Source organism: Lissotriton vulgaris, unplaced genomic scaffold (genome assembly GCF_964263255.1).
Source record: "Lissotriton vulgaris unplaced genomic scaffold, aLisVul1.2 SCAFFOLD_406, whole genome shotgun sequence".
Lineage (NCBI taxonomy): Eukaryota > Metazoa > Chordata > Amphibia > Caudata > Salamandridae > Lissotriton > Lissotriton vulgaris.
This window is the reverse complement of record NW_028251411.1, coordinates 557,622-568,394: the sequence shown is the minus strand read 5'-3', so window position 1 is coordinate 568,394 and position 10,773 is coordinate 557,622. Positions and strand designations below refer to the sequence as shown.

Below are 10,773 nucleotides of genomic sequence, written 5' to 3'. Positions count from 1 at the left end.
GCGGCCATTGTTTTTTCAGACTGAGTCTATGTGCTTGAGCTCGAACGTCGCATACGCATGCGCAGAGGGTTTTATGTGTCTCTGACTGAAACTGACGATGAATCTCTATGCGCAGGAGCTCGTACGCATGCGTTGAGGAGGTTCTCTGACTGAAATTGACGATAGGATTGAAGTTAACGAGTCAAAGAAGAATTGGAGGATAAGAGAGTTATTTATTAGTCAAGGGAAATGATATTTTGTGTGTTCTTTTGAATTAATAGTTGTTTGTTGGTTATTTTTGTAATATAAAGTTTATTAGGTGAATTTTGGAAAATGTAAGGATTACAGTATGCCTGAGGTTAATGCTATAACTCAAGGCAATTTATCTATGGAAGAGAGGATTATGCTAATGTTAACAAAGTTTGCTAGTGATTGAGATTCATGGAGGGATACAAAATTTGAGGAATTTAAGAAAAGTAGTGGATTTTCTTCTCAGGAAGAACATTTTTGGTCTGCTGGTGAGGCTCCAGTGTTGGAAAAGAAAGGAGGAAAAGTAAACAGAAAGTGTAAGAATGTAGAAGCAGATGGTTTTTGTAGTAAAAAAGCAAAGGCTGCATGTCAAGACTCGGGCATTTTTGTGAAAACGTGCAAAACAAGCTGGTGTCAAGGACACACATGGTGACCTAGAAAGAGGTCAAGGTGGTAGGAGACATACTACCATAATATGTGATGAGTCTTTGAGTAGTGCAGAACTAGAGTTAAATTGTTCATCTGATTTCCATTCAGATGTTGAATTTTTGGATAAGGAAAAAAGCACAGAAACAAAGGCAAAAGAGAAGCCTGACGAGAGTGCTGGGTCATGGATCCTTTGGGGGAGTCCATGTTTGATCCTATGATGATTAAGCATCCTTTACCTCCAGTATGGAGTCCAGCTCCTTATGTTGCTGAGTATGTCCAGATGTGGCTTAGAAAGCAGACCCCAAAGGACGTGAGGTTGAGGCTCCGTTCAGAGTTTCCTAGACCAAGTCTGACAAATAAGATTGCTTTAACACCTGAGCTAGATGCAAAAATGATTGCGTTTGTTGCTAAAGGTGGAAGGGATCCTAAAAAAGGATTGGATAATGGGCTAAAAATTTGTCAGGACAGACTGCTTGATCTAACAGGGCCACTTACAAAAATATTCGATATGACTGAAGAGGCCTATGTTGAAAAGAAGGAGCTGGATATTGAGGAACTTAGAGAGTGGATTCAAAGAGCGGCGTGTTTATTGGGAAATGCTAACACCGCTATTTCAGTAGAAAGAAGAAAGAGTATTCTGTTAAAAATGTATCCAAAATTGGTGGAATCAGCCAATAATGAAAGTGTATCTGAAGCGGATTGGATGCTTTTTGGAGAGGCATTCATAAAAGAGATGAGAAAGTATGTGGGTGCTTTTAGTTCTTTGTAGAAATCACAGAGAGATATAAAGAAAGTTTTTGACCGAGAGGTTTTTGGAAGGGCCGAGAGAAGTAGAGGTTGTTTTCCCGGCCGTGGTCAAGGCATCACAAGGGCCTCTTTTGCGCAGGGATATAGGAACTACGATTACAGCTATCAACAACAGTATGGATATCAACCCGGAGGTTTTTATCCTCAGAAGGAAAGAGGAAATTCTAGGTGAAATAGGAGATCAAGAAGATCAGGTAAGCAAAGACCTTTTTGTTACCCATGTAATATTGGGGGGCAGACTTGCCAAATTTTACAAGAATTGGTGCATGTTAACAAGAGATCCTTGGGTGTTACAGACGGTTTTGGGTTATCGGATAGATTTCAAATGATCAGGTTCAGCATGGAACTGTCTGAGTTGGTAGAAAAAGAGGTCAATCAATCAATCAATCAAAACACTTGTATAGCGCGCTACTCACCCGGAAGGGTCTCAAGGCGCTTGGGGGAAGGGGGCCGCTACTGCTTGAACAGCCAGGTCTTGAGTTGTCTCCTGAAGGCGAGGTGGTCGTGGGTCAGCCGAAGGTGGATGGGGAGGGAGTTCCATGTCTTGGCCGCCAGGTAGGAGAAGGATCTGCCTCCGGCGGTGGCTCTTCGGATGCGTAGTACGGCGGCGAGGGCGAGGCTAGCGGATCGTAGCTGGCGTGTGGGCGTGTGGAAGGTCAGGCGGTCGTTGAGGTACTTGGGGCCCAGGTTGTGGAGAGACTTGTGTGCGTGGGTGAGGAGTCTGAACATGATCCTATTGTTGACGGGGAGCCAGTACAGGTTCCTCAGGTGGCTGGAGATGTGGCTGCGTCGAGGGATGTCCAGGATGAGTCGGGCGGAGGTGTTCTGGATTCGTTGTAGTCTTTTCTGTAGCTTGGCTGTGGTTCCTGCGTAGAGGGTGTTTCCATAGTCCAGCCGGCTGGTGACGAGGGCCTGGGTGACCGTCTTCCTGGTTTCGATCGGGATCCACTGGAAGATCTTGCGGAGCATGCAGAGGGTGTGAAAGCATGAGGAGGAGACGGCGTTGACCAGGATGAAGCCCAGGTTGCGTGCGTGGTCTGTCGGTTTGGGGGCGGTGCCCAGGGCTGGGGGCCACCAGGAGTCGTCCCAGGCGGAGGGTGATGGTCCAAGCATGAGGACTTCCGTCTTGTCTGAGTTCAGTTTCAAGCGGCTGTTCTTCATCCACTCGGCGACGTCTTTCATCCCTTCGTGGAGGCTGGTTCTGGCGGTGTCGGGGTCTCTGGTGAGGGAGAGGATCAGCTGGGTGTTGTCGGCGTAGGAGATGATGTTGAGGTTGTGTTGGCGTGCGATGGCTGCGAGAGGTCTCATGTAGACGTTGAAGAGGGTGGGGCTGAGGGATGATCCTTGCGGGATGCCGCAGATGACTTCGGTGGCCTCGGAACGAAACGGGGGGAGGCGGACTCTCTGTGTTCTTCCAGCGAGGAACGAGATGATCCACTTCAATGCCTTCTCTTGGATGCCGGTGTTGCTGAGGCGTTGGACTAGGGTGCGGTGGCAGACAGTGTCGAACGCGGCGGAGAGGTCCAGGAGGATGAGTGCCGCTGTTTCTCCGTTGTCGAGAAGGGCTCGGATGTCGTCGGTGGCTGCGATGAGGGCGGTCTCGGTGCTGTGGTTGGCTCTGAAACCGGACTGCGAGGGGTCGAGGGATCCATTCGTCTCGAGGAAGGCAGCAAGCTGTCTGTTGGCGATCTTCTCGATGACTTTGGCAGGAAAAGGGAGGAGGGAGATGGGGCAGAAGTTTTTGAGGTTGGTGGGGTCCACTGTTGGTTTCTTCAGTAGGGCGCTGAGCTCGGCATGCTTCCAGCTCTCCGGGAAGGTGGCGGTGTCGAAGGAGATGTTGATGACGTCTCGGAGTTGAGGTGCGATGGTAGAGTCGGCCTTGTTGAAGACGTGGTGGGGGCAGGGGTCAGTCGGAGAACCGGAGTGGATGGTGTTCATCGTGCGGGCTGTGTCTTCGGTGGTCACTGCGGTCCAGGTGCGGAGGGTCGTGGTGGGGTGCGTTGGTTCAACGGTTGGGTGCGAGGATGGTGTGCCGAAGCTGTTGTGGATATCGGCAATCTTGCGGTGGAAGAACAAGGCGAGGGAGTCGCAGAGATCTTGTGAGGGGGTGATGTCGTTGTTGCCGGTGCTGGGGTTGGAGGACTCCTTGACGATGCTGAAGAGTTCCTTGCTGTCGTGGGCGTTGTTGTCCAGTCGATCCTTCAGTGATTTCTTCTTGGTGGTGCGGATGAGCTGGTGGTGCTTGCGGGTCGCGTGTTTGAGGGCGGTCATATTGTCAGTGGTCCGGTCGAGTAGCCAGGCTTTCTCGAGGGTGCGGCAGGTCCTTTTGGAGTCCTTGAGTTCGTCGGTGAACCAGGGGGCCTTCTTGCCTCCGGGTTTGCTGGGAGGGTTCTTCAGTGGTGCGAGGTCGTCGGCGCAGGCTGTCAGCCATTGCGTGAAGTTGCGGGCAGCTTCGTTGGGGTCCAGTGTGCTGGCAGGTGGGTTCTGGCTGAGGGAGGTGGTGAGCTGGTCGGCGGTGATCTTGCTCCAGCTTCTGTGGGGAACCTGTTGTGGGTGGTGGTGGGTAGTGGTTTTCCTGAAGCTGAAGTGGACGCAGCTGTGGTCGGTCCAGTGAAGTCCGGTTGAGTGGTTGAAGGCGATGTGCTTGCTGGATGAGAAGACGGGGTCAAGCGGGTGGCCTGCGTAGTGGGTGGGGGTGTTGACCAGTTGCTTGAGTCCGAGGTTGGCAAGGTTGTCCAGCAGGGCAACGGTGTTGCGGTCCTTGTTGTTCTCCAGGTGGAAGTTGAGGTCCCCTAGGAGGATGTAGTCGGTGGAGGGGAGGGCGTGTGGGCTGATGAAGTCTGTGATGTCTTCACTGAATTGTGTGCGTGGTCCTGGGGGTCTGTAGATGAGGGTGCCTCTGAGGGTCGTATTTGGGTCGGTGTGAATCTTGAAGTGGAGGTGTTCGGCAGGCGGTGAAGGTGTCGTCGGCGTCGGTCGTGATGCGGATGGTGTTCTTGTGGACGATGGCGATGCCTCCTCCGGTCTGGTTGACGCGGTCCCTTCTGATGATCTTGTATCCATCCGGGATGGCGATGGCGATGTCGGGGGCTGAGGAGGGGTTCATCCAAGTTTCAGTGAGGAACGCGACGTCAGGTGATGTTGTGTCGAGCAGGTTCCAGAGTTCGACGGTGTGTCTGTGGACGGAGCGGGTGTTGAGCAGGATGCACTTGAGGTGATTGTTGCTGGTGCTTGGCTTGGCAGGTGCGGTGCAGGTTCGGAGGCAGGTGAACTTGCAGGTAGTGCAGGTGAAGGGTCCGTGGAAGCGTTTGGGGGCGGCTCGGCAGCAGGCGGGGGTCCGGCCGGCGTTGAGTGCGTTGAGGGCGGCGTCGTCGTAGGTCCTTCGGTTCGTCTTGCATGGGTGGGGGCCAGGAGTCCTGGCGCTGGGCGCGGTCCAGGCGCAGACGGGCGCAGACGGGCTTACCTTTGGCGCACAATCGGCGCGCCCGCTGCGTGTATGCGCGGTCGCCATTTACGGCGAAGTGGGAGGGGGGGAGGAGCAGCTGGGAGGCGGGAGCGGGGAGGGCACAGAATGAAAAGGGGGCGTGTCTGTTAGGACAGCGGCGGGAAGTGGGGAGCGGGGCGGGCAGGCACAGGGGGACTGGAGGACAAAAAACACTTTAAAACACCAACGTGCAGGGAACAACAGTCACGATTATGCAGGAAAGTAAACAGAAGGAAACAGAACAGAATATTTAGGCACACGAAAATACGGCGAAATCTGCGAGGCACAACGAGGGCAGTAGCGAGGGAGGGGCGCGCACACAGCTGGTGGCCGTGCAGCACGGGGTGTCCTGAGATCAGGTCACACTCACCTGCGCCGCGCGGTCGCCATTTATGGCCAAGTGGGAGGGAGGGAGGAGCAGCTGGGAGGCGGGAGCGGGGAGGGCACAGAACGAAAAAGGGGCGTGTCTGTTAGGACGGCGTCGGGAAGCGGGGAGCGGGGCGGGCAGGCACAGGGGGACTGGAGGACAAAAAACACTTTAAAACACCAACGTGCAGGGAACAACAGTCACGATTATGCAGGCAAGTAAGCAGAAGGAAACAGAACAGAATATTTAGGCACACGAAAATACGGCGAAATCTGCGAGGCACAACGAGGGCAGTAGCGAGGGAGGGGCACACACACAGCTGGTGGCCGTGCGGCACGGGGGTGTCCTGAGAGCAGGTGAGAGATTGTTAATGAAAGGAGCGATTGTAGAAGAATTGGAAACGTGTGCAGGGTTTATAAGCAACATTTTCTTGGTAGGAAAAAAAGGGAAAGGTTTGAGACCTGTGATAAAATTGAAGAGTCTGAATGACTGGGTGGTGTACCATCATTTCAAGATGGAGGAATTGCATATGTTGAGAGATGTACTTCAGAAAGGGGATTGGATGACTCATCTGGACTTAAAGGACGCATATCTGACAATTCCAATATGGTTAGAACACCAGAGGTTTTTGAGGTTCAGATGGGGAGGAAAGTTATGGAAGTTTGTTTGTCTCCCATTCGGACTTTCATCAGCCCGTGGTGTTTCACGAAAATGCTTCACCCAGTTGCATTTTTGAGAGAAAGAGGAATTGGTGTGATAATTTATTTAGACAACATTCTGACTATGGATCAGGAGAAGAGGAGAGTAGAAGAACATACAGAGTTAGCTGTCAGTCTTTTGGAGGATCCAGGATTTATTGTAAACAGAGAGAAGCTATGTTTAGTCCCAAGTCAAGAAACACAGTTTTTGGGTTTCATGATAGACACTATTCAGGGTCAATGGAGGTTACCATTGGACAAGATAAAGAAAATAAGGAAGGAGATTCGAAGGGTTTTGTCTTTGGATGTTATTTCTTTGAGGATGTTGGTGAGAATTGTAGGTCTTTTATCTTCAACAATACAAGCTATTTTTCCAGGATCTTTGAATTATCGTGCTCTTCAGAGGTTGAAGGGCAGTCATTTAAGGCATGGTATGAAATATTCAAAGGTGATTACTCTTTCTGGAGAGTCAAGATCAGAACTAAAATGGTGGCTAAGGAATATGGAGGCATGGAATGGGAAAGCAATTTTCGGAGTGAATCCGGAATTTATAATAGAGTCGGATGCAAGTTTATCTGGTTGGGGCGCACGTTGTGGTGCAATTTTAACAGGAGGTATGTGGACTTTAGAGGAGAGTCAAATGCACATAAATTGTTTGGAATTGTTGGCAGGGTCGTTTGTAATACAGAGTTTCACAAATAACAAGGCCAAATGTTCAATTTTGCTGAGGATAGACAATGTTTCAGCAGTAAGGTATGTGAACAAATTGGGGGTCCGAAATCAAGGGATTTAGCAGATCTGCGAAAGACTTTTGGGATTATTGTCTGAATCAGAACATATTGGTTCAAGCGGAATATATACCAGGTCAGAGGAATGTTCAAGCAGATTGGTATTCGAGGAATCTAACAGATTTGAGCGATTGGATGTTGGACAGGAAAGTTTTTGGGAGGATAATGGATTTGTGGGGTCCTTGCCATGTAGATCTGTTTGCAAACAGATGGAACACTCAAATGGAGAGATTTTTCAGTGGGCGTCCGGATCCAGGTTCAGCTGGGATAGATGCTTTCAGACAGGATTGGAGGGGTCTTCGTCCTTATGCTTTTCGTCCTTTTGTGTTGATAACCAGAGTGGCATTGCTTGTACGCTCTTTGGAAATCTCAAGATTGGTATCCAATTCTTTTAGAGATGTCAATAGATTGTCCTATCCTACTTCCAATTTTTCCAGGAATTCTGAGAGGAGCTTTGGGAGAGTTTCACGAGTTGGTAATGTCAGGTCAGTTGAATCTGATGGCATGGAAAATTTCAGGAGAGTCTGGGAAATACCAGGACTTTCGAGTGAATCTTCTCAACTTATTAGAGAATCCTGGGCTCCGGGAATAAGGAAAATGTATAGATTGGCATGGCAGAAATGGTTTTGCTGGTGTGTGGAGAGGGATTAAGATCCCCTTTCAGTTGAAGTAGTTTATGTGGTAAATTATTTGGCATCTTTGTTTGCCAAGGGATTGGCGTATAGAACTATTAATTTGTATAGATTAGCTATTGCTGCTTGACATGAGTTGGTTAATGGTATTTCGGTTGGGCAAAATCATTTGGTAAGGAGATTAATGAGGAGAGTGAGAGTTTCAAAACCTCCTGTGGATAGATATTTGTCAGTGTGGGATGTTTCTAGGGTTCTTAAATATTTAGAAAATGTGGGGAGAAACAGTGATTTAGAGTTGAGAGTTTTAAGTGGAAAGTTGACTATGTTATTATGTTTATTGTCTTTTAGAAGGGTATCTGATGTAAGAGCTTTGGATGTTGGAGCTAGGATTTTTAATCCAGAAGGTGTTTGTTTTTATCTATGTAGAAGAACAAAGACTAATTCTGATAGCATTTTTATCCTTATTTTGAAGTACATGACAATTTATGTGTTGTGCGTTGTTTAAAGAAATATGAGAAGAGGACTTTAGATATTCGTCCTGCAAACGAGAAACAGTTGTTAATTTCTTATAGGAAACCTCACAAAGCTGTTTCAAATCCTACTTTAGCTAGATGGGTGAAAGAAGTGATGAAGAATGGTGGTGGTGATGTGAGTAGGTTTGGTGCTCATTCTGTGAGGCGTGCTTTCGCTTCAAAAGCCTTTATGCTTGGGGGTGCTTTACATGATATTTTGAGACGTGCAGATTGGTCAAATGATTCTGTTTTTAGAAAATTCTATTTGAAGCCAGTAAAGAATGCAAATTCGCTGTTGGTAGAGAGGCTTTGAACTTGCATAATATTAGCCTCCGGTCTTGACAAAAAATGTAGATTTTCATCAGCCTTGATGGACAGAAAATATGGATTTTATTAAAGACACGGGGGCTAATATTATCCCTCCTCTCCCTACCCTTGTTGGTAACAGTTATTTGTTCTTTTTCAGCTCGTGGACAGCAATGAAAAAGGAAGAAGGATTTTTGGATTATTTGTTTCCTGGTTTAAATGGATGGATCAGACTTTCCTATTAATTGCAGCACAAAAAGAAGTAAGAGTCAAGGAGGTTCTGGCTCCTTGTTAATGTTCTAAGAACTTTTTGTTGTTCTATGTTCTTTGAAGATGCTGCTGTGGGTGGCCCAATAAAGAGGATTGCATAACATTAGCCTCCTTATCTTTAATAAAATCCAGATTTTCTGTCCATCAAGGCTGATGAAAATCTACATTTTCCCTTGATTCCCCCTCTCACTTGCATCGTCTAAGAAGCATTGAAGAGTTTAAAGATGCATTGATGAAATAATGCTCTGTTTGAACAAGGTAATGTATTTTATAAAGCTTATATATGTATATTTAAACCCATAAAAAGTTCAGTTGATGAATTCTCATACATTCCTTGGTGCCATAAATAGTTTACCTCGAAACCGGTCCGGTCCTCGGATGCTTGATTCCGTTCTGGGAAGGACATGGCTTTTGTAGTTCGGACTGGACTGTTCCCATGGGGCACAGGGTCAGAGCTGATTTGCATATCGCCATTGTCTAACCCAGGGTGGTGTGGAGTGCAAAAAAACGATGGATTTGGGCCCAGATCTTTGGACTGGGGTGAGTGTGTGACATTGATCCACATTCGGTCCATCACCTGTTGTGTTTGCATAAATAGTTCACCTTCATTAAAGTTGTTCTGGTACACAGCTAGAAATGCCAGTGTAAGTCTTTAGTGCAGCTATTAATGGTACATTCACAGACCGAATGAACAAAATATTACCAAATAATAACCCATGCCCCTTAGTGCTATACATAGTGGCCCTTCATTAATGGAGGAGAGATATCCGCAAAATACTTTAGTAGAGCTGGTTGTGATGAGGCAAGGATTCAAGGAAAAGAAACTTGATCGTATCAATCTCTCATTAACAGATACTAATAACTAGAAATAGTAAATAAGAAAAAATTAGCATGAACACAACATTTGCATATCGGGAAAAGAGCTTTATGCATGTTTGAATAACAAAGAATAATTTGCTGCGTAACTAAAATCCCGCTTGAAAGCAAAAAATGCGCGTGTGCAAACCAGAACTGCGTAAATAACCATGTGACTAACTCATTTGAGAGGGAAACTCTCATGCATGCGCAAAGATTACCAACCTTAGATCTTGGAGCACTGCATGCTTGGCATATGCTTGCCTGAACTTCAAAAGAAAATATTGCTGCTAATACTATTGCTTAAAGAAAGAGAATTTAACATGGGATAGAGTAGCAGCGGGTGGTGAACAGTGACAATCACATATTTAAGAAAATAACATCTGTTTATGTTTCCTTTATTAATATTGTATGTTTGGGCCTTATATGCTAAGCCAATAAAAAAGATGGCGGTGAAGATGTATGCCAGTTGAGACATGCGCGGTGTGATAAAATTGTGACACGCTGACCGGATCGTTGACAGGCTGCCAAGAGCCAAGGACAAGTCGCTGTGTGAAATCTTTCATCGACTGTAGAATCCTATTAAAAAAATAAATTATTACTTACTATTGAAAAATTGTTTAAATTCATACAACAGACACATGGAGAAATAATAGGGCAGAATAATAAATGAGCTAAAAGGGAAGGGTTTTGCTAAACAAAGAATTAGTTAAGAAATTGAAAATGACAGAATGAGGTGATGACAACTCCCCTACCCCAGCCCAATTCACTGATATTTGCAACTTTTGAGGGTGGGACATGTAGAATTAAAGAGTAGAACTAGAGTAAAGAGGTTGTTAAGAGGTTGTTGTCATCAATGCTGAGTGAGGTGTGGGCGAAAGCTGCTGCTGAAAGGAAGAGAACAGACTGGGAAGATTCATTACTGAAAGACAGCCTGATTAGATCGAAGATTTGCAGAAGAATATCGAGGAGGGAGAGAGTGTAAGAGAGGGATGCGTTCCAGTGCGTCGGGGTTCTAGAGAAGTTTTAGTAAGTATTGTCCTATCCTGCTTCTGTCCTATAACCTTTGTCAACATTAACAAGAGAAGGCAGTAGGGGTATGTAAGTTGCGCTTGGTGATGCTACTAAATATTAGAAAAAAGTAATATCTGTTTCATCTGTGGCAGTGCTCCAAGGAATTCAAACAACAACTGCCCCACGTTGTTAACAGAGAGCAGAAAAATCCACACTCAAATAACCAAAACAAAAAGCAAACTCCTGAGCCATATTCATAGAACAAAGTAAGAAGTTCAATAAGTAGTCTTCTTGATCCTTTTTCTTAATGACCTATTTAAGTTTCATATACGGGTTCAATGTACTTCACTCCATCAGTTTAACAAGTAGCCACACGTTGAACC

At 46.6% G+C, this 10,773-nt stretch overlaps 1 pseudogene; it reads left to right on the top strand.

Annotated features, from left to right (window-relative positions):
- Nucleotides 1-328: 328 nt before the first annotated feature.
- Nucleotides 329-1,426, top strand: LOC147662899 (uncharacterized; annotated as a pseudogene).
- Nucleotides 1,427-10,773: the final 9,347 nt, after the last annotated feature.